Source organism: Procambarus clarkii, chromosome 36 (assembly GCF_040958095.1).
Source record: "Procambarus clarkii isolate CNS0578487 chromosome 36, FALCON_Pclarkii_2.0, whole genome shotgun sequence".
Classification (NCBI taxonomy): Eukaryota; Metazoa; Arthropoda; class Malacostraca; order Decapoda; family Cambaridae; genus Procambarus; species Procambarus clarkii.
The window spans coordinates 13,643,666-13,665,341 of NC_091185.1; the positions used below are offsets into that span (position 1 = coordinate 13,643,666).

At 43.8% G+C, this 21,676-nt stretch overlaps 1 protein-coding gene across 1 annotated transcript in view; it reads right to left on the reverse strand.

Annotated features, from left to right (window-relative positions):
• LOC138371653 (probable glutamate receptor) overlaps nt 1-413 on the reverse strand; it is a 334,999-nt gene extending 334,586 nt beyond the window's left edge. Inside the window, exon 1 of the mRNA XM_069336652.1 lies at nt 1-413. This exon is cut by the window's left edge and continues 250 nt beyond it. The gene's annotated coding sequence lies outside the window, so the exon portion shown is untranslated.
• Between the last annotated feature and the right edge of the window lie 21,263 nt (nt 414-21,676).

The window sequence follows — 21,676 nt, forward strand, 5'->3', positions numbered from 1 at the left end:
AATATAATTTAAAGGACTAATATAAACTAATCATTCAGTGATTTTATACATAAAATTTTCACACCATCAGCTCTATCAACAGATTCTAGGCCTATCCCCAATAAAAATCTCCGCCAACACACAGCTCATGTAACATAGAACAGGAGTAGTAGCTCTGCTGATAAGGAAGGACTCAAGTTTCGAAGAGGTGGACATTCAAAGCTTTTGAAGATTTCAGAGACTATATTGCAGGCATTATGACAATGGAAGAACCAAGGATAGTTGTAGTTGTAATATATAAATCCCCCACTCACTTATAAAGTAACAGAAGACCCAGACAGAATCATGACAAACTGCATCGCAACAATTAATATAACGGAGAGAACAGCTTCTATTGCCTGCAAGAAGAAATCCGGACTGTTTATCACGGGGGCCTTCAGCCATGGAAATAGACTGGGAGAACAGAATTACATGGAGGTACAGACACATGTACAGCAAAAATGTTAGATGTGGTGACAGGACACTTTCCACGCCAACGTGTTATGGAACCCACAAGAATGAGAGAAAATGACAAACCTGCCAGAATCTATCTGATATTCACCCAGAACGCCTGGTCGAAGACAGGGCCACAGGGACGTTAAGCCTTGAAATCATCGCAAGGTAACTGCCAGATAACGGGTCAGACATAAGGAAGGTCAAATTCGAACCCGCCATGGGAATAAGTGACCACAATGTTCTGACATTTGAGTATCTAGTGGAAGTAGGAAAACCTACACAAGAAAAGTACCAAAAATCAAAAGGCTGGCATACTAAAGGGGAACTATAAGGATTATTTTAATAGGAGTACTATGGGAAACAGAGCTCAGAAAAATCTGTAGAAGACACTTTATTACTTCACCCAGAAGTGTAAGAGGCAGAAAACAATCAAAATCAAAAGGGAAATCAGTGTTTCAATCAGGCATGTAAGGAAGCAAGGAACATAAGTACAAGGTCATAGGAAAATACAGGAATGTGAGAACACCAGAGCGCAGAGAAAGATGCCAGAAATAAGCAGCACTGAGTGAGAAGAGAAGCGGGGAGACACTATGTAAATGACATAGTGTCTCCCCGAAAACTACTCCACAGCAACATTTGGAGGAAAACAACAGTGAAAGAACAGATGCTGAAACCGAGAAAGGGAGAAGATGGGTACACGGAAAATGACAAAAAGGTGTTGGAAGAACTCAACAAGAGATTGCAAGAGGTCTTCACAGTAGAGCAAGGGAAAGTCTTTGAACTAAGAGAGGTATTGTTAAATCAAGCAGCTTTGGAAGATACTGAAATTACCAGAGACGACGTTAGGAGGTATCTGCAAGAGCTGGGCATGACAAGAGCTGCTGCATCTGACAGAATCTCACCATATATGCTGTAGCACCTTCCACGTGTTACGGGTCTGACTCGTGTGGGTCCCCATGTCATCACGTAGCTAGCACGTCACCGTGCTCGTGCCCACCAATGCAGGTTCTCCTTCTAGCACAGCAGGATGGCCCTGCACACACCCTCCTCCCTCGCACCCATGAACTCATTGATACTTCCCAGTGTTCCTTTACTGCACAGTGGAATAGACTCGTCCTGTCAGCTTCTCTCAGATGTACAGACGCGTGATCTGCAGGAGCTCTGTGCAGCTCCTCATAGCGTCCGCTCACACGGTCATAGGTAGGACGGCCACTAGATCCTAGCGCCCTCATCACCAGCTGAACTATGCCTTCATACACACCCCTGGAGTTTACAAGTCTTCCGTCGATGACTGGGGTAACACCTGATTGCTGAATAATTCATCTTTTGAGGCTGACTGGCCTCTCAAACTGGAGAGCTCCAAACGCATTTCTGTGTTCAGTCACGACTGCATGAGCAGTGAGCTCCTCGCCGAGCTCAGCTGGTGGCGTGTGCCGCGCTTCTGACGTCACGCCCTGGGGCGCAGCTCCCATTGGACAACACTGACATGTGACCGGCACCAATCAATCCCCAGGCGGCTGATGCTGCTCCTGCAGTGCCTTGCGTCCTGGCCTCCTCCGGTGGGAAATCTCCTCCCCTCAATCATATTTGCAATAGTAAAAGACGTAAGCCACATTTAAAACTAAAAATAATACTGTAAATTTATATCCACCCGCCAACTCGGGCTGTCCTTTACATGTACCAAATTGTTCCCTTGGTGTCAGAGAACGTACATGTTAGGGAGATGCGACTCTTACTGCAGGCCTATGGGAAATATATGATGGGAACCATTACATACCACTACCTTTAAAATAAGATTCATATGGAGTTAAAAGCAATGGAGAGGGCAACCGTTGTTCTTTTTCCATCCAGTCCTGACGTGCCTTTTCTCCAGTTAAGTGACGTGGCTCGTACCACCTCGCCAGTCACTCACATCATTCCTCCACCTTGCCGTGTGGCCGAGTGTTCCCTGAACACTTATAAGGGTGTTCCAGGGAGCCGGCGGCTGAGCGGACAGAACACTGGACGCGTGCTCCTGTGGTCCCGGGTTCGAACCCGGGCGCCGGCGAGAAACAATGGCAGAGTTTCTTTCACCCTGATGCTCCTGTTACCTAGCAGTAAATAGATACCTGGGAGTTAGTCAGCTGTCATGGGCTGCTTCCTGGGGGTGGAGGCCTGGTCGAGGACCGGGCTGCGGGGACACTAAAGCCCCGAAATCATTTCAAGATAACCTCAAGATCTCAAGAACGGGGATGTTACGAACTCCTCTGTAACCGAGTTCTTTGAAAACTCTACGATCCTACTCAAGTTCAGAGATTCCTCTCCTTGGTGGAAATGTAGCGTAATGTTTACAGTAAGAAAAAAATAGCTCTTAAAAATAATCGTTCTTATCATCTGCAGCCCCTACTATATACAATTCACTACTAAGGTCATCCAGAGTATCACTAGCCCTCACGTTAGCTAGCTACAAAGATGACGGACACTTTACATTCCTCTGACGAGGTCTTCAGTGCAACACTAGCCCTCCCGCTAGCTTCAGATATGGTGACGTCACAAAGTTCCTCCCTAGTACACTCGCTTGTACGTTCAAACAGTGAAGTCTTCCGGTGTGCTAACCCTCTGGTTATCACGCAATTCGAGAGGTCACCCAGTGCTCTACTAGCCCTCTGGCTAGCATATTCCAACACTGAAATCTTCAGCGCTTCTCTAGCCCTCTGGATAACACGTCTCAAGGTCGACCTGTGTACTTCACTCTCTGCGTCACTGCCGTCTGTCACCCGTAGCTCATCACCTCCCAGAACAGCAGACTAGTAGATGGGAAACCATTATTAATGGGAGGGGTCAACTATTGAACTTGGAACCTGGATCATAGGTGGCGCCGAGGTCCGTCAAACCTCCCCCCCCCTAGAATTTTTTTTTAACCCCCTGTTAAAACAATACAATAACTACACAAAACAATCACATATGGGATAATGCGTTAGCTACATACAATAACTACACAAAACAATCACATATCGGATAATGCGTCAGCTACAAAAATATATACCCTTTTTAATATGTACAGTCAATATGTTTAATTGATGCTTAGTAGGCCTTGCATCTTCATCAATGGCAACGTCAAGCTTTAGTACCGATGTCAAACCGGGACTATCCCTAAAGATTGATTTGTATTTCAATATCAAGCTTATTGGAGGCTGTTGATGCGCTGTGGTTACATGTACTAGTTTAGTATGTACTTGCCGGATCAGAAAGTTAGTATCAACTTGCTTATACATATCTCCCAGAATATCATCTTCGTGGTCTTCTGAAGCAACAATCATGCTGATTGGGCTCACATTCTTGGGATGGTAGTTTCAGCATGTTAATATGCACATGCATCAGTTTCTTCTTGCGATCCGGTGTTCCCAGGACATATTTTATTTTTATTTTTATAAAAAAAATACACAATATACAAAACAGACAATAGAAAACAACAAATCATACATACAAACAGGACAAATATAACAAAGTACGAAAACACAGATGCAAACTAAACATACCCAACAAAAACCAAGAAAGAAAACACATAAAATATGGCACAATGAGAAAACCCCGAAATGGGCACTGGAGGGTACACACCCACACACACACACACACACACAAACAAAAAACTGAACGTTACAAATAAATATCACGACATAAATAACATAAAACAGTCACATCCACAAAAAACGTAAGTACAAAAATACAGAAAGAAAACAAAAAACAAGCCCATCCCAACAACCCAAACTCAGGTGCAGATTAGTACATAACAACAACAGGCCTCATAAACCACCGACGCAGAGGCAAAAGTACAAAGCTACAGGACACAACAAAAAATAAAAACAGAATAACAGGTAAATACATAAACAGAAACAGGGAAATACAGAGATAACATAAACACAGCAATGCCGCACACATAATAAAGCAATGTCACAAGGACAAGATAATAAACACACGCACACAAGCGACATACACAACCACACCGCCCGCCACCCCAACACTATACACAGGGCGAGCGCAACGACACGAAAGAAGTAACACCAAACACCCACAACCGCACACAACCACAACACAAACTCACACACCAAATGCAAAGCACAAAACATACAATAAAACAGGCCACGCAGGGGGCAAGAACAACACCCACACGCACAGACAAGGGCACCCACCTGTGCACGCAGGCACCGGGGAAACATCACGCACAACACAGATAGAAACCAAACACACCAAGAAACCAATCACTCATACTTCTCCAGGTACTCCCGAGCAGGAAACAGTAAACAATAAGCTTCCAAAACAAGTTGGTCACTGTCAGGAATCGGACACCCAGGAGTTGCAGTAGGCCGAGGCATCGAATTTTGGCACTCCCGAGACAAAACACTGCGCTCGTGGAACCCAGATGGTAAATGGGCACCAGGGAACAGGATGCACCAGGTCATCACACTCAAAAGTCGCAGTTGCCATAGATCTGTCGAGCACCTCGCCGGTCGAGAGGACAAAAGGGACGGGTTTCCCCCGAGGAACCTGGTCACACGGGGGCACACTTGGAGGCACAACTGACTGCTCGGCAGGCCGCACACCAGCCCTCCCACTAGGGCGTGCACTCCGTTCGGTGTCAGGAACGGCACCGAGACTCGTGGAGGGTGGCTCCGCAGGGGCCCCAGTGCCCCCACCAACCGGAACAGGAGCAGAGGCCCCCCGCCTCACATCCTTCAACACCACCACAAGGTCGCACTTACCAGGGGCAACTGCCCACTGAGGGGAGCCACTAGCAGGAGGCACAGTGTCCAACCCAGAAGGCACCACAGGAAGCAACACAGCGTCGGCCACAGCATCATCATCCATTGCATCACGCACCTCTGCCCACAACCGGCAAGGTGACGCACCCCGAGCCGAGCGACGGCGCTTAAAAAGAGGCTGCTGATCGTCGGAGCTGTCACCCCCAGCAAGCGGTGTCCCAGAAGAACCATCGGCAGGCGGCCCCAAAGCCGGGGCAGCACGTTCACGCAGAACAGCAGCCTCAACAACGCAGGGCAAAAAGCCTCGCCCAGGAACGGAGACCGGAGTCAGAGAAGGAAGAGACACAGCAGGCGGATGGGTAGACTCCAGCACCCGTGAGGTATCCAGTGAGGGCGACGGAACCTGCAGTAGAGAAGAGGTACTCGTCAACGAGGAAACTCCCAGAGGCGACGAGGCAGAGGACGTGGGTGGAGACACACACCACCGCTCCGTCAGCCCCGGGAAGCACATGGCCTCTAGCAGGAGATGCAGGCACCACCCCTACAGCATCCTCCAAGGCCATCGGATGCGGTGCATGGATGCACCACCGCAGTCATCGAACGATGAAGGTCCGAAACAGGCGCCCCCAGGTCCCCCAAGGTCACCGGCGGAGCAGACATATCCCGCCCAGACGTAGCGACATCCGGAACCGCCACAGGATCCACACCAGGCACCTGCACAGAGCGAGAATCCGCCGGGGAGTCCACACACACAGATAAGCGAGGAAATTCATCCTCTAGGAAAACTGAAGGGGCTTTTGTATGAGGAGCGTCGCAACCGGCCACTACGTGGTGCTCAGCACCACACCGGAAACACGTTCGGGTTTGACCCTGATAGAAAGTCCTCAGAGACAGCCCACGATACGAGACCCTGGACAGCAGAGGGCTTGTGAGCCGCATGACAAGCGTGCGTGAACCCAGCCGGACCCCCTTCAGCCGGTCCGCACTCAAAGTGTTGAACCGGTGCTTCACCACCGACCCAAACCGTGTAAACAAGGACATGAGGGCCGTCTCGGGAAAGGTCACCGGCACGCCGTGAATACTCACAAACGTCAAGGGCCCCCAGGGATCCGAGATCTCTACAGACACAGCCGAAGCCGAAAGAGGAAGCGTGCGGCCATTCCAGTGAGCCACCAACTCCCGGTAAGCATGTGACGTGGCGAACGACACCGCAACACGGGTGGGCGACAACTCCTCGAGGCCCAGGAGCTCGGGGACGTCAACACGGAGGACGTCTAGGAGGGCAACTTCTACAACGGGCCAGTCCACATCAGAGGAAAAAGTCCAGCCACACTGTGTCTATCCTTCGAATGCGGCTAGTACCAGCCCCGTCCATACTGGCAGGTGGGGCCCCGACCAGCGGGTGCTCCACACCCCGCCACAGTAACCGCCACTCAGCAACGGCAGACGACTACTGACAGCCAAAGCTCGACGTCTGTACCCTCTGGTGGCGCAGCCAGGAATCCCACCAGGACATAATTGGTGGCATTTACGTTCCTAATCACATGGTAGGGACCGTTGAACTTTGAATTTAAACTTCCTTCCATAATGGGAGAATATACTAGCACCTTGTCTCCCATCTTGAAATCGTTGGGTTTAGTTACATTATCATATTGGTCTTTCATAATCACCTTGATCTGCAATAAATTATATTTATCAAACTGCCATGCGGTAAACAGTCGTCCCTTGTGTGACGAGATCCAGTTCAGCAGGTCCATTTTACTCTCTGCCTCTTCCCACTGGTCTCTGACCACTTCTAAAGGTACAGTGTGACCATATACAAGTTCAAATGGCGACAAGCCAAGGGATTCATTTGGAACCGACCTTATAGCGAAGAGCAGGTATGGCAGGTCTTCCGCCCAACATCCTTGTATATCAGATACGATACTTCAACTGCTTCTGAGTTTGATGGAACCTCTCTAGTGCTCTTTGGGATTCTGGATGATAAGCATTGCGCATTATATGGTGAATCCCCAAGTCTGACATCTGTTGATTAAAATATTGTTGGTTCCCTGATCAGTATGAAAGGTTTTAGAAAAACACAGTCTTGAGAAGAACCAAATCAGGTGTTTGACCAGCACCTTAGATGTTATTGTTCGAAGGGGAAAGGCCTCAGGATACCTGCTAACTCTGTCCATGATGGTAGATAGATATTGTACCCCAGACGTAGAAGGAGGAAGAGGACCAACAATATCTAAAATAAGGTGTTCAAATGGTCCCCCTATTGAGGGAAATGGGTTCATTTGGGCTTTAGGAACTGGCTGGTTTACCTTACCAACCACCTTACAAACGTGACAAGCTTTGCATTGTCGTAGTACATCGTTCTTCATTCTAGGCCAGTAAAAAGTCTTAGCTAGCCTGTGGAAGGTCTTAGAAATCCAACAATGTCTTGAGTATTCATTATCATGTGCCACGTCAAGCAGTCTCGACCTGAATGATTCGAGCACCACTATTTGTGGGTTACTTACGTCCGCTGACTCTGTGGGCACCGTCTGAACAATACCTTGTTGCCCTTGAAATATCAAGCTCCCATCTTCTGACCGGAGTCAACAAGATCGGCCAGAGCATTATGTTCTAGGTCTATCTCCTGATCTGCAATCAAAGACTCCCTAATCCAATTCCAGGTCTCTGCAATAAAATCCAAATTAGTACTAGGGTGTTTGTTCTTAACCAGAGGGGTAATCACGGGGTTAAATAATTCTTCCAGCCCTAATCGCACTTTCACCCCATGATCTTGTATGGACCATTGCCATCGGAGTAATCACCTCAGCCACCGGTTCTGCACTAACTACTGGATAATTCATCTCTAACCCCAATACTAAATCATTAGCCAGGATGCCTTCCATTCCTTGTACTGGAATACTCTACACCAGCCAGTAACATAAATACTCTCTTCACCGGTACATGGGCCAGTAACATACATAGATTAAAATTCACTTCCACCAATGGAGCAACATACAAAGAGTTTGGAAAGTTTCCTAAAATTACACTCTGCTTTCCATCAACAGGTACATCCATTGGTAAAGCACTCTGCTTTATCAGAGACTGAGCTGCACCACTGCCTCGCAGAATAACCACCGACTTACTATCCTTACCGCCAGCTATACTTCCAGTTGTATAAGGAGTAAACATATTTCGTTTCTGAACTTCGTTGTGGACGGGATTCCTCGGATGGTTGCAGAAGATTTACCAACAATAACTTCTTGTTAGAGGCGTGACCTGATGTCTGCTTGCAAGCCGCAGTCACATGACCGGTCCCGCTTCATGACCAACACACCACATCTCTCCAACCACTTCTCCTTGGACTTACTGTTTTTGGGCTGCGTGGACCATCCTTCGATTATCCTCCTTTAAATCCATATCTTCCTTCATTCCTGTATTTGGAGTACTGATGACCTTGCTTAGCTTGATACCTCGCCGGGCCCTGATGAGTCAATACATATTCGTCTGCCATTGTGGCGGCCAATTGGAATGTTTCTACTTCTTGTTCTTCTAAATTGGTCTTTAAATCTACAGACAAGAAATCTATAATTTCTTCTAGCATTTTCAGTTGCTCCAACTGTTCTTTGCTGTCGATTTTCTAGAATCACAAAACTCTAAATATATTCCTTCCTTTATTTTAGCAAATTATGTGTGTGTGAATTCTGCCAATTTTTTAAGATTCTTAACTTTTTGTCTGTACGCCTCTGGTACTAACTGATATACCTGCAATACTACCCTCTTCACAGCATCGTAATCACCTGAATCACTCACCGATAACGTCGATTAGACAGTTTGGACTTTTCCAGTTAACACAGATTGAATCATAATTTCCCAATTTTCTTTAGCCCCGTTTAAAGATATGGCTACCTTTTCAAATGCAGTAAAATGTTTAGGTTCCTATTTTTTCATGAAACTTAGGCACCATTTTAATGTTGCAGACTGGGTCAAAACCACTGCCCTATCTCGAGCACCACCTAGACGTAACACTTTCAACTCATGTTGCCTGTTTATCTCAATTGTCCATTTCCATTTCTAATTTTTTCATGTCTTTTTCAGGTTGTATTTCCATTTCCCTAAGCTTTATCTGTAGCATAGAGATTGCCTCTTTGGCCGCCAGGGGGTTCGGACGTGCTCGCCTGCCCTGCCAGTTGCTGCCAGGTGTTGCGAGGGGGCGGCTGCAGTTTAAGGTGTGGAGAGCCCGCTAGCCGGGGATTCGGCTGGTGGTATGGCTGTAGTAGGTACCCGTGTTGCGCGGGTAGATACTGTACGACTGGATTTTTCTGGTTCTGTGGACTGGCCCATTGTGGAGATTACGCTCCTGGACGTGCTCCATGTCGATGTCTCTGATCTACTGGGGCTGGAAAAGATCTCGCCTAACCGCGTGGCGGTGTCGTTTGCCACGTCGCTGCTTTACCAGGAGCTTGTGGCACGCTGGGATACACGCTCGCTTCCTATTCCTGCTTTGGCTGTGACTGTGGAGATCTCAGAACCCTGGGGGCCCTTGACCTTTGTGAGTGTTCACGGTGTGCTGGTGACCTTCCCGAGGCAGAGCTTATGTCGGTGTTTACGCGGTATGGTGTGGTGGTGAAGCACCGGTTCACCACTTTGAGTGCGGGCCGGCTGAAAAGGGTCCGTCTGGGCGCTCATACGCTCGTCATGTAGGTCACGAGCCCTATTCCTTTCAGAGTTTTGTTTCGTGGGCTCCCTCTGCGAATATTTTATCAGCGTCAGACACGAACCTGTTTCCGGTGTGGCGCTGAGGGCCACATGGCGGCCAGCTGCGATGCTCCTCGTGCTGAAGCCCCTTCAGTTTTCCTGGAGGTTGACTTTCCCTGCTTGTCTGTGCGTGGGGATTCCCCGGCGGATCCTCGCTCTGTCCTGGTGCCTGGTGTGGTTCCTGCGGCGGTTCCGGCAGGCGTTCTGTCTGGCCCTGGTTCTGTCTGCTCCACCGGTGTGCTCTGAGGACCTGGAGGCACCTGCTTCGGATCTTCGACGTTCGGTGGTTGCGGAGGTGCATCCGCAACCGGTTGCTTCCGTGGAGGCATTGAATGGTGATGTAGGGGTGTTGCCTGCTTCTCCTGCAGACGGACATGTGCTTCCCGGGGCTGTCGGGGTAGTGGTGTGTGAGACTCCCCCCCCCCTCCTTCCCTCTGCCTCGTTACCTCTGGTGGTTTCCTCGTTCCCACGTGCCTCTTCTCCTGCGCCGGTTCCGTCGTACCCGCTGGATACCTCACGTGTGCTGCAGTCTACCCTTCCACCTGCTGTGTCTCTTCCTTCTCCGATTCCAGTCTCCTTGAATGGTAGTGGCTTTTTGCCCCGCGTTGTTGAGGCTGCTATTCTGCGTGATCGTGCTGCCCTGGCTTTGGGGCCTCCTGCCGATGGTTCTTCTGGGGCATCGCTTGCTGGGGGTAACAGTTCCGACAATCAGCGGCCTCTTTTTAAGCGCCGTCGTTCGGCTCGGGATGCTTCACCTCGCTGGACGTGGGCAGAGGAGCGTGATGCGATGGATGATGATGCTGTGGCCGACGCTGTGTTGCCTCCTGTGGTGCCTTCTGTGTTGGACACTGTGCCTCCTGCTCGTGGCTCCCCCTAAGTGGACGGTTGCCCCTGGTGATCGCGACCTGATAGTGGTGTTGTCGAAGGATGTGCGACGGGCGGCCTCTGCTCCTGTTCCGATTGGTGGGGGCACTGGGCTCCTGCGAAGCAACCCTCTGCGGGGCTCGGTGCGGTGCCCGGCATTGGCGTGCCGGATTCGATGCCTCGGCCTACTGTGACTCCTGGATGTCCGCTTACTGAAGACGACCTAATTGTTTGGGATGCTTACTGCTTACGATTTCCGGCTCAGGAATACCCAGAGAAGTATGAGTGATTCGTGTGGTTGCTTTCTGTCGTGTTGTGCGTGTTGTTTCCCTAGTGCATGCGTGCAAGCAGGCACTAGGTGGGTATCTTTGTCTGTGCGCGTGGGGGGGGGGGGGTGTGGGTGTTTGTTTCTGGCTCCTGCATGGTCTGGATTTGTTTTGTGCATTGCCTTTGTTCTATATGGGTGTTTGTGTTGTGATTGTGTGCGGTTGTGGGTGTTGCTGTTCCGTGTGTTTGTCGCATGGGTTGTGTGTGTGTGTGTGTGTGTATTTCTTTGTCCTTGTAATTGATTTATTCTTTGTTCAAATTTTATGTTATTTATGTTCTTATGTGTAGTTTTTGGATTTACTCTTTTTTTGTTTGTTGGTGTCCTCGTGCTTTTGTTGTAATTTTTGTGTATTTTTTCTTGAACATTTTCTTGTAATTATGTCATTTATTTGTTGTGTATTGTATGCATTCTCTGTCCCATGCTGTTTGTGGGTTTCTTAGCTTGTGTCCTGTGTGCTTTCCTGTGACCTCTTGTATGTATTCTTATGTTTGTTTCATGGTGTTTGCTTTGTTTCATGTTTAAGCGCGATTGTTTGTCTTTGTGTTTTTTGCACTTGTTTCCTGTTTTTTGTACTTTGGTTTTTTATATATCAATAAAAAAACTCATGTTGCCTGTTTATCTCAATCGTCCATTTCCATTTCTAATTTTTGTCATGTGTTTTTCACGTTGTATTTCCACTTCCCTAAGCTTTATCTGTAGCATATCGATGTTGTGTCTTTCGTCGGATATGTCACCTGCAACCTCTTCCTCGTCTCATTCAATATCTATAAGTTTTCTATGCGCTGGCAATTCAATTTTCACATTAGAATCTACATGCAAATAGTTTTTCAATTTAGACAAAATGTCTACTCTCCTCTCCTTGTCTGACACTTCCAGTTCTAAGTATGAACATATCAGCAACAGTTCCGGGTTCAACAAGCACCTTAGCTCATTGAGGCCAGTGTCCTTGTTCTGGAACCTCGGGAACCTCCTGAACCTCGTCAATCAACCTGATAGTCGGTTTAGCTGCCACTATCTCAAAAAACAAAACAAAAAATGAACCTAGAAATTAGAACCAATGACCTTAAATATTTAGTCTAATATTACTTTGAACAAATCACTACATCCACCAAGACTCTGAACAAGTGGAAATGTGGGATATCTGGGGCTTGACTCAATTTATTTAATTAATTAATGAAATCAATTACGAAGGACCACCCACTTTTGAGAAAAGAGAGAAACTAATAAAAAGTGATCATTAGAAACACAAGGAAGAACCAGTGTCTATGGATAAAGATTAGAAAGAATAATCACTTAAATAAATAATGGACTGTATGGTTAATTAACTAAAGTCAGAGCCTCAAACACCTACATTGGGGAAGTATTGCTAGAACTTCATATACGTCTAGGAACTAGTATGGTTCAGGCACCAGTTCATTGTTAAATAAAGAATATTGTGACCAAATATTATAGAATCAATAGGTAAGTACAAATAGAAATTATAAAGATTATTAGCATTAGAAAGCAATCATCTAAATAAACACATTTTATCTCCAGTGTACATGACGAGCATTCAATCTGATTATATCATGAACAAGTAGCAATAATTGGAGTAATTAAATGTGTACAAAAAGTCTTAGCTTTAAGACGATTTCTATGACATCATTCACGCCTCGTCCTCGTGAGCTCAGGATCTCCACGTAGAAGCCCTTAGAGGTGAATAACACGAATGTAGTTAACGGCTCGTTGACTCCTCACATACGAGCTGTAGTTTAAGGGATATTACGTAGCATTGAACTAGGCTACTTAAATCTCAATATTCATGAAATATAAAATAAAGATTAGTGCGGTACTAACGTTGGATTTTTTGTAGTCATTCGATGTAACGACAGACTGCCCACGACATATACAATCTCTAATGATGCATCAAGAAAGAATTATATACTTATCGAAGGGTGCAAAGTATGCTGAAGCCTGCCGGTATTGCGTCTCAGTCTCAAACTTCCACAATGTTGTACACATGGTTGAGAGCTTGGCCTGAATATCGACGCGTTATTATTTGACCGAGCACTGCAGATCACGTAGAAGAATAATTATTCGTTCTGAGTTGAGTACCAGTGTAATTCTTGCTGATAATCCCAACGTCACGTGTCTCAGACTCTGACGCCACGACTTTTTGTTGCTCACTCCGCAACACGAGTTCACCACCCACACACACAATGGCGTCTCTCCTCCCTCAACCCGCGTCCCCGCATTCACCACAGAAATTATTTATCACGAATAATATTATTTCGCGCAATTGTGGTTGAAATACTTTAATAAAGACTGGGTTGTGATTCTAGGGATTTAAATATTATTGCTTTCTCGTCTTATGGTGGTAAACAAGAAATGGAGAAGGTTTTAGATTTCTCCATGGCGTTCACTCGTGACAGAAAAACTTTACTTGATAACAATTGTAACTAAAAACTCTCGATTTAGAATTATTTGGAAGTTATGTTATCCATAAATAATTATCACACGGAATACTGATGATTTAAGAGAATCACATTCAATTCTCTAACACACTGGCTATAAATATGTTTAACTAGATATAATCTGACTCAATACTGATGCTTGGTTTCGTAAGAATTCCAGTATCCATATGCAGATATATTGGTTAGTTTATGTGAACATTACCGTTAGTAAGTTTTAGTAACTACTGTAGTTAGTATATTTTAATACTGATTTATTATAATACAATAGTATTGTATTAGTGTTGGAAATTTCCAACATAGCTCCGGGGGGAGATTTCTCGGGTCGCAGTGCAATGTTGAGTACTGACATACCTATCCCGAAGTTAGTATTAATGTAAATATGTTAGTATGTTAGTACACACATAACGGATGTCCCGTAAATGTCAAGGACATACAAGAAACTTAAGTCTTGCAAAGAAATTCATGTTGAATGGAACATGTTATTGGGAATCATCTAAAGTTAATGACTAATAAAGTCTACAATAAACTCTGTGACTGGTGTCGTTATGACATGTAATGTTTATGTTACTAAGTCTTAAAGTCTTGTAAACTCTCAGATACTCTAGACGAAATAATGTTATTATTAATAGCCTATACAACAAATTAAGAATTAAATCACACAATTTAAAGTAACTGAGAATCCACTGTGATGAGAATGTTCTGGGTCATTGTGACTTGTAACGATTTGTTACTTGACATCACAACACAGTATCATCATGATTACTTAAATTGGATGGGAAATTATTTACTCTTGGTCAGAGCTATAATAGGCTTGTAGTTTCCATTTGCATTGTTGAGCAGCAGCTCTAGTGGGGCGGTTGCTCGGTGGATCAGAATTGTTGTCCTCGGAAACTGTTGGGGAAGCTGGTTCTGGTAAACACTCTCGTTCTGCTAATTCGAGCGGTACCAACTTCTCTAAGGTTTTTAGGGTAGTGTTGCCTCGGCACAAAACCTTTACTACTCTCAGGATGCCTTGGTGATCTGGGTGGATTGCAACAATTTTGCCAATGGGCACTCTGACCTTGGTCCATCACTGTCAACCAATACTAGGTCTCCTGGTTTAAGTTGTACTTTATTATAGGGACTCGAAGCTCCGTAGTGGTACTCTCGTAGAGCTGTGAGGTACTCTCGAGTCCACACCTCATTCCACCTTTCAATCACTCTAGAGAGATGTTGGTAACTTTCTACTAAGTCACTCCTGGTTACATGTGAAGGGTCCATGGGGTCCTCTTCTGCCAAAGGTATTAGAGGGCTCAGCAGGCCTCCATGTATTAAGTGTGAGGGACTCAGAGGTTCTCTCTGTGAGAAATCATCTGATAGGTATGTTAATGGGCGATTGTTGACTCGCGCCTCGATTTCCATGATAAGTGTTTGGAGTTCGGAGTAACTAATTTTCTGTCGATGAGGGTTTTCCTTAAACACTTCTTGACAGTTCCTATCATACGTTCGTAGAACCCACCTTGCCAGGGGGCTCTGGGAGCAATAAATTTCCAGTGGCATTGTCGTCTCTGCAGGACTGACTGCACTTCTGGATGATTCCATACCTCTCGCAGACAGGCTTCTCCTGCTACAAAATTTGAACCATTGTCCGATATCATTAGTTTGGGACAGGATCTGCGAACTGCAAATCAAAGCTTGGATGAAGGCTTCAGCACTCATGTCCGAAGTCACTTCTAGATGTACGCCTCGCGTGGTAGCACACGTGAAGAGGCAAATATAGGCTTTCACTGGTATCTTATCTCTATTGCCAGTGAGAAGCAAGGCTCCTGTGTAATCGACACCAGTGGTCTCAAAGGGACGAAGATGAACTACTCTTTCTTCAGGGAGTGGTGGAGGTCCTGGGTAAGGACACACTCGAGCGTCGTATCTTTTGCAGATCACACAGAACTTAATAATTGATTTGACTGTTTGACGACCTTGAGGAAGCCAATATTTTTGTCTAAGGTCGGTGAGAGTGTCTAACACTCCACCAAGCAAAGTACCATATTGATGGTGATGTAAAACTAGAAGTTTGGTAATGATGTAGTGACGTGGAATGATGTGGTGATCGGATTCTTTGTATCCAAATCAATTTTCGCATGAAGCAAACGTCCTCCACACCTTAATATATTATGAGTGTTTGTATCATACCAGATACCTAGAAACTTGGTTAATTTATCTGGAAGATTTTCATATTCACTTCCATATGTCTCTTGCTGTGCACGCTTGATCCAGTAGAGGATAGGATTGGGAAACTTATGTCTAATTCCTATCTTAGCAAGAAAGTCAAACACATGTGCTGTTACTCTTAATAACTTACTCAAGTTAAAATATTTGTGAGGATTAATAGCTAAGATTCGATGAGGTTCTGGTTCATTCATGGGAGTAGTGATATTGGTCACTATGACTTGTGGCTTTTGTTTGGGCCACTGACCACTAACAAGCCATGAAGGTCCATTAAACCACATCGAAGACTTGATAAGTTGTTTTAATGTTAATCCTCGAGATAAGTAATCTGCAGGATTGTCCTTAGTGGGAACATGTCTGAATTTATATCCAGCAGATAATTCATGAATTTCCCCTAACACGATTACTAACGTAGGGAGTTTTATTGTTGTTGTTTCTTACCCATTGTAAGACCGCCTCATTGTCTGACCACATGACGATTTCACCAAAGTGGATATTATTGAGTGTCTTGGTCAGGCAATTAGCCAATCTTACTCCCACCAGCAATGCAGTTAACTCCATTTGAGGTAAAGATCTCTTCTTAATGGGAGCAACTCTTGCTTTACATGTGAGCAAAATTGATTGTGCACTATTAACTAAGTAGGCTACAGCGCCATACGCTTTGTCAGAGGCATCGCAAAAGACGTGCAAATTTGTGGGCAAGTTTTGTCCTGAAGCATTACGAGGAAATTTCAAAACACTTAACTGATTGAAATCCGTTGTATCTACCATTTATCTTGCAACTCAATTGGCAACGGATCATCCCATCCCATATGTTTCTGCCAGCATTCCTGCATCAGGAGTTTGCCCCCTTATTAATATAGGACTAAGTAAGCCTAGAGGGTCAAATGGTTGACTGACATACGAGAGTAATTTTCTCTTGGTAAGAGATGAATTATCGGTTTGTACTGACTTGACATTCATCTCGTCAGTACTTGTGTTCCATTCCACACCCAGAACTTTTAATTGATTAGGCACCTGATAACCTGGAAACTCTTTCTCGATTATCTGGTTTAATGATTTATTATTTGAGGCCCATGATTGTAGTGGCATATTGGCTCCTAATAACTCACGGTTAGCCTCATGGTAGATATCTACCAAATTTAATTGATCATTTGTAGTTCCCTGGAAATTATCGACATACAAGTTGTCACTGATTTCTGCCTTATATGGGCTTTTTGACTTCCTCAAATGTGTATCTAATGTTGCTTGAAGTAGAAACGGAGAGGAAGTCGCTCCGAATAGCACTGAGGCAAAACAATAAGTTATGATATCACTGTTAGGATCCAATGGGTCCTTAATCCAGAGAAACTTGGTGTAATTACGATCCTCTTCCTGTAAACCTACTCTAAGGAAAGCTTTACTGATATCAGCAGTATTAGCAAAAATACCATTACGGAATCGTAATAGCACATCATGTAGCCTTTGTGTAAGGCTAGGTCCAGTTTGGAGACATTCATTCAAGGACACGCTGTTTGGCTTCACTTTAGCACTACGGTTGAAGACAATATGTATTGGTGTCGTCAATGAATCTTTCACCACAGCGTGATGGGGTAAATAGTGACCTATTTTTCGGTCATCATTATCAACAACCTCGATAAATTTGCTGTTGAGTTGTTGTTGGATTAGTTGATACATGTTCAGTTTGTCTGGCTGCTTCTGTAGTCGTGTTAATTGAGACTGTAATTGTGAGGCTGCCATGAAATAATTAACTGGAAGTTGTGGATGATTCAACTTCCATGGTAGTCTTACCCAGTATTGTTTATCTTTATAGACAACTGTATCCAGATATTGCTGGTAAGTCCACATATCATCAGGGCTTGGTTGTTCAGGGACAATACCTAAAGTGTCTAAATCCCACAGACGATGTACAGGTGGATCAGACTCAATATCTTCAGATATTTCTCTGAAATGTAGGGGTGACTGTTCCAAGCCTAGTCACGCCACTATTGTATTGTTAGATTGCTGGTTGGTTGACGCTGGATTTTGTTGGAAAAACACCGGTCCAGTAAGCAACTTGCCTCCAGCAGATGACAACAAATTCATTCCGTGTTGTCTGGTGCATCCCATTATAAATTTATAATAATGGTCAGCGCCTATGAGTATTCCAACATCAGTGAGGCAGTCAGAATTTATTTTGTAGTCTGCTAGCCTCATGCGGTTTCTTTTAGATATTTCGCAGTGCGAGCTAATCCTGTGACCTGCAGGTCTGTAGGAAGTTTGTCTACTACTACCGCTTGTATTGTACTAGTGGAAGATCCAAGTCTCACTAATACCTTAACTACTTGGTATTCACGAGGTCCACTGTTAGTCAAGAAACCAGAAATATTCAATCTCACACTTTTGGCAGGTTTTAAATTTAACTGCTCGACTAATTGTTGTGTGATGAAGGTTTTCTGTGATCCTTGATCAAAAAGACCTCTAGTGTTAACTCTAGATTTCCTGTTAATTAATCTAAGTTGAGCTGTAGGCAGAGTAGTATTATTGCCTGACTCAGTAGCAAGTACATTTATTTCTTGATGTACTTTGCAATATTGTACTGTGGTAGAATTCGTGGAATTCTCCCCAGTTGTCATGGATTGGGTAGAAGTTTTTCTACATAAGGCATAGTGATGTACACCTTTGTTGCATCTACTGCATGAACGTAGTTGCACTACACATTTATTGGGATCATGAGAGCCCATGCACTTGGTGCACCTGTGTATTTCTTGTAACCGTTTAATCCTGGTATTAAAGTTAGGATAAACAGGGCATTGGTAGGAGGCATGTTCTTGACTACAGAACAGACACCTTCTCTCTCTGGTTGACTTTGTCTCTTTAGCAGACAAGTCATTGGTTACATCAGAAGGAGATACTGAATAAGTACCTACATTACCACTCCCTATTCCAGTGGATGGAGCAGTCCTAGGTTTAAATTTATTAGACTTATTAAAAGTAGTTTTGGGTTTGACTGAAGTGTCAGTATGAGGGGAATTACGATGGGAGTTAGTAGAGAAGTTTGAAACACCTTTCCCATCTTGGTTGGCTCTTTGTCTTTCGACTAAGGTATGTAGACCTTCTGTAATTTCTTTCAAGGTCAGAAAGGTTTTATTGTACATAGTACATAATTTATCTAAAGTTTCTCTTGGCAATTTTCGCCTAACAACTACTTTGGTCATCCATTCAGCTGTCTGAATTTGGACTTTAAGGCTTAAGGCCTTGAGTAAAGATTCTAACTCTAGCCTGAAAGTTTGGAGAGAATCTGTAGAATTATTAGCAGATGGTAAATCTAGCAATTTTTGAACTAAGACAGTAATAGTTCTCTCCTTGTTATCGTAGTTGGTTTTGAGCAATTGAACAGCTAAGGTGTAACCATCACTGGTCAGTGTTATATTAGAGATTACTTTCAAGGCTTCATTTCGTTACAGACCTTGTAAATAAGTGAATTTGGTTGTTTGAGGAATGTTGATTTTAGAGTCTACTGCATCCACGAATTTACTCTAGAAATCATCCCAATTTTCATTCTCGTTACCAGAGAATGTGGGTATGTTGATTTGAGGTAATTTGACATCAGGATCTGTATGTGCAGTAGAAGTTATTGTTAATTTGTTTTTAGCAATTTGCTTCTTAAAGGGTAGAAGCTTAACCCGTATATCTTCTTCATACTGGGCTAAGTCATTTACAACATCCTCAAGTTCACTATCATCTACAGAAGTTGAGTGAAGTTCTGTCAAATACAGATTCATGTGTTGCTTAATATGGGCAAATTTGCTTTCAGCAACTTGAAGTAAATATTCTAATTCAAAGTAGTCAACAGGTGACTGTTGTGACAGATTTTGACATTTAGTAATCTGTCGGGTCAAATGACCTATCAGACCGATAAGGGTCCTTTTCATTTTTTCAGCCGTTTCCATTTTGGTGGGTAAAGGCTGGTTTGACAGTAAATAGTTGTTACTGAGATAACTGGGATATTGACTCATTCAATGGAGTTCAATATCAATAATAATAGCCTAATATATTTGAATAGACTACACCGACTCGTTCAGAGGTTAATTTACCTAACAAAATATAACTAATCATTTTGAGCAGTGCTCGAACTTTACCATTAACTTTCGTCCGGCTAGCTCCTCTTTATCACCATTAGATGTAATGGTGATCATTCAGCAGCACTCAAAATGTATACACACAAAATAATGAGTACAAGAAGAAATAATATGGATATACTCTAATCAGAGTTATCTTAAGGTTTAATCCCACCCTTGATAGGGTCAGCACAAAATGAATAATATATGTACTACTAACTAGCTCAAGCCTAGTCGTGAGAATTTCTACCTAAGAAACTACAAATTTATTTAGTCTGTGTTTGTGCTAAATTCAACACAATCACAGCCTAAATTCCTACCTAATAAAGGTTGGCAAAGATTATATTGTGGTGCAGTAATGTGAATATAGTTGTGCTGTATTTTTGTTTTTTTTGGATTTTATAGTTTATATAAATGTGCACTTGCACATACAAGTGAAAAACAATTATGTACAGTTAATTTTGGCTTGCTAGCCACAGCCGTTTGTGATAATTGATTGTGTTGATCAATTTGTCAACTACATGTGACCTAGACTCGCCTGACAGGTGTACACCATCCCTTGCCAGGTTTTGCCTGTACGTCTGACTGTAAATTGGATATAAGTGGCATCCAATCGTACTCGCTTTTTCAGCCTGAAGTTTATGTATTTGGCAGCTCTTTGGTAATATTCTGGGGTTACTCCCCAACGATTATCATTACTCAGTTGGCGAGGTTCCACCAATGTGAATAGTACCGAATTGCTGATGAGTTTATATGAAGAAATTATGGTTTTAAGGTGATTAATTACCTCAGCTGGATGACGAGTAGGATGGATGTCATTACCACTTAAATAAATAATAGTTAGATGGTGAGGCCACTCTAACGCAGGTGTTAGTGTGGAATTGTTATAGAAGTTATGAGCTGTTGCTCCTGGTGACCTAAAGATTCTTACTTCAGTATGAGGTATAGGTCTAATTGTTGTGGGTAATTGACTGTGTCCCACGAGTGCTACCTAATACATGAGGTATAAAGTAGCAATGAATTGGTGTGAATTAGGCTAACCTATGTGTTACGCTGCCGGTAGACACAGTTAATTAATGTGGTTAGTCTAGACTACTTCACACGATGATAAGTTATTACTAATTAGTATATTTATATTTATCTGGTTCGAAGGACCATAATGTGGGATATCTGGGGCTTGACTCAATTTATTTAATTATTAAATTAATGAAATCAATTACAAAGGACCACCCACTTTTGAGAAAAGAGGGAAACTAATAAAAAGTCATCATTAGAAACACAAGGAAGAACCAGTGTCTATGGATAAAGATTAGAAAGAATTATCACTTAAATAAATAATGGACTGTATGGTTAATTAACTAAAGTCAGAGCCTCAAGCACCTACATTGGGGGGGTATTGCTAGAACTTCAAATACGTCTAGGAACTAGTGTGGTTCGTGCACCAGTTCATTGTTAAATAAAGAATATTGTGACCAAATATTATAGAATCAATAGGCAAGTACAAATAGAAATTATAAAGATTATTAGCATTAGAAAGCAATCATCTAAATAAACACATTTTATCTCCAGTGTACATGACGAGCATTCAATCTGATAATATCATGAACAAGTAGCAATAATTGGAGTAATTAAATGTGTACAAAAAGTCTTAGCTTTAAGACGATTTCTATGACATCATTCCCGCCTCGTCCTCGTGATCTCCACGTAGAAGCCCTTAGAGGTGAATAACACGAATGTAGTTAATGGCTCGTTGACTCCTCACATACGAGCTGTAAT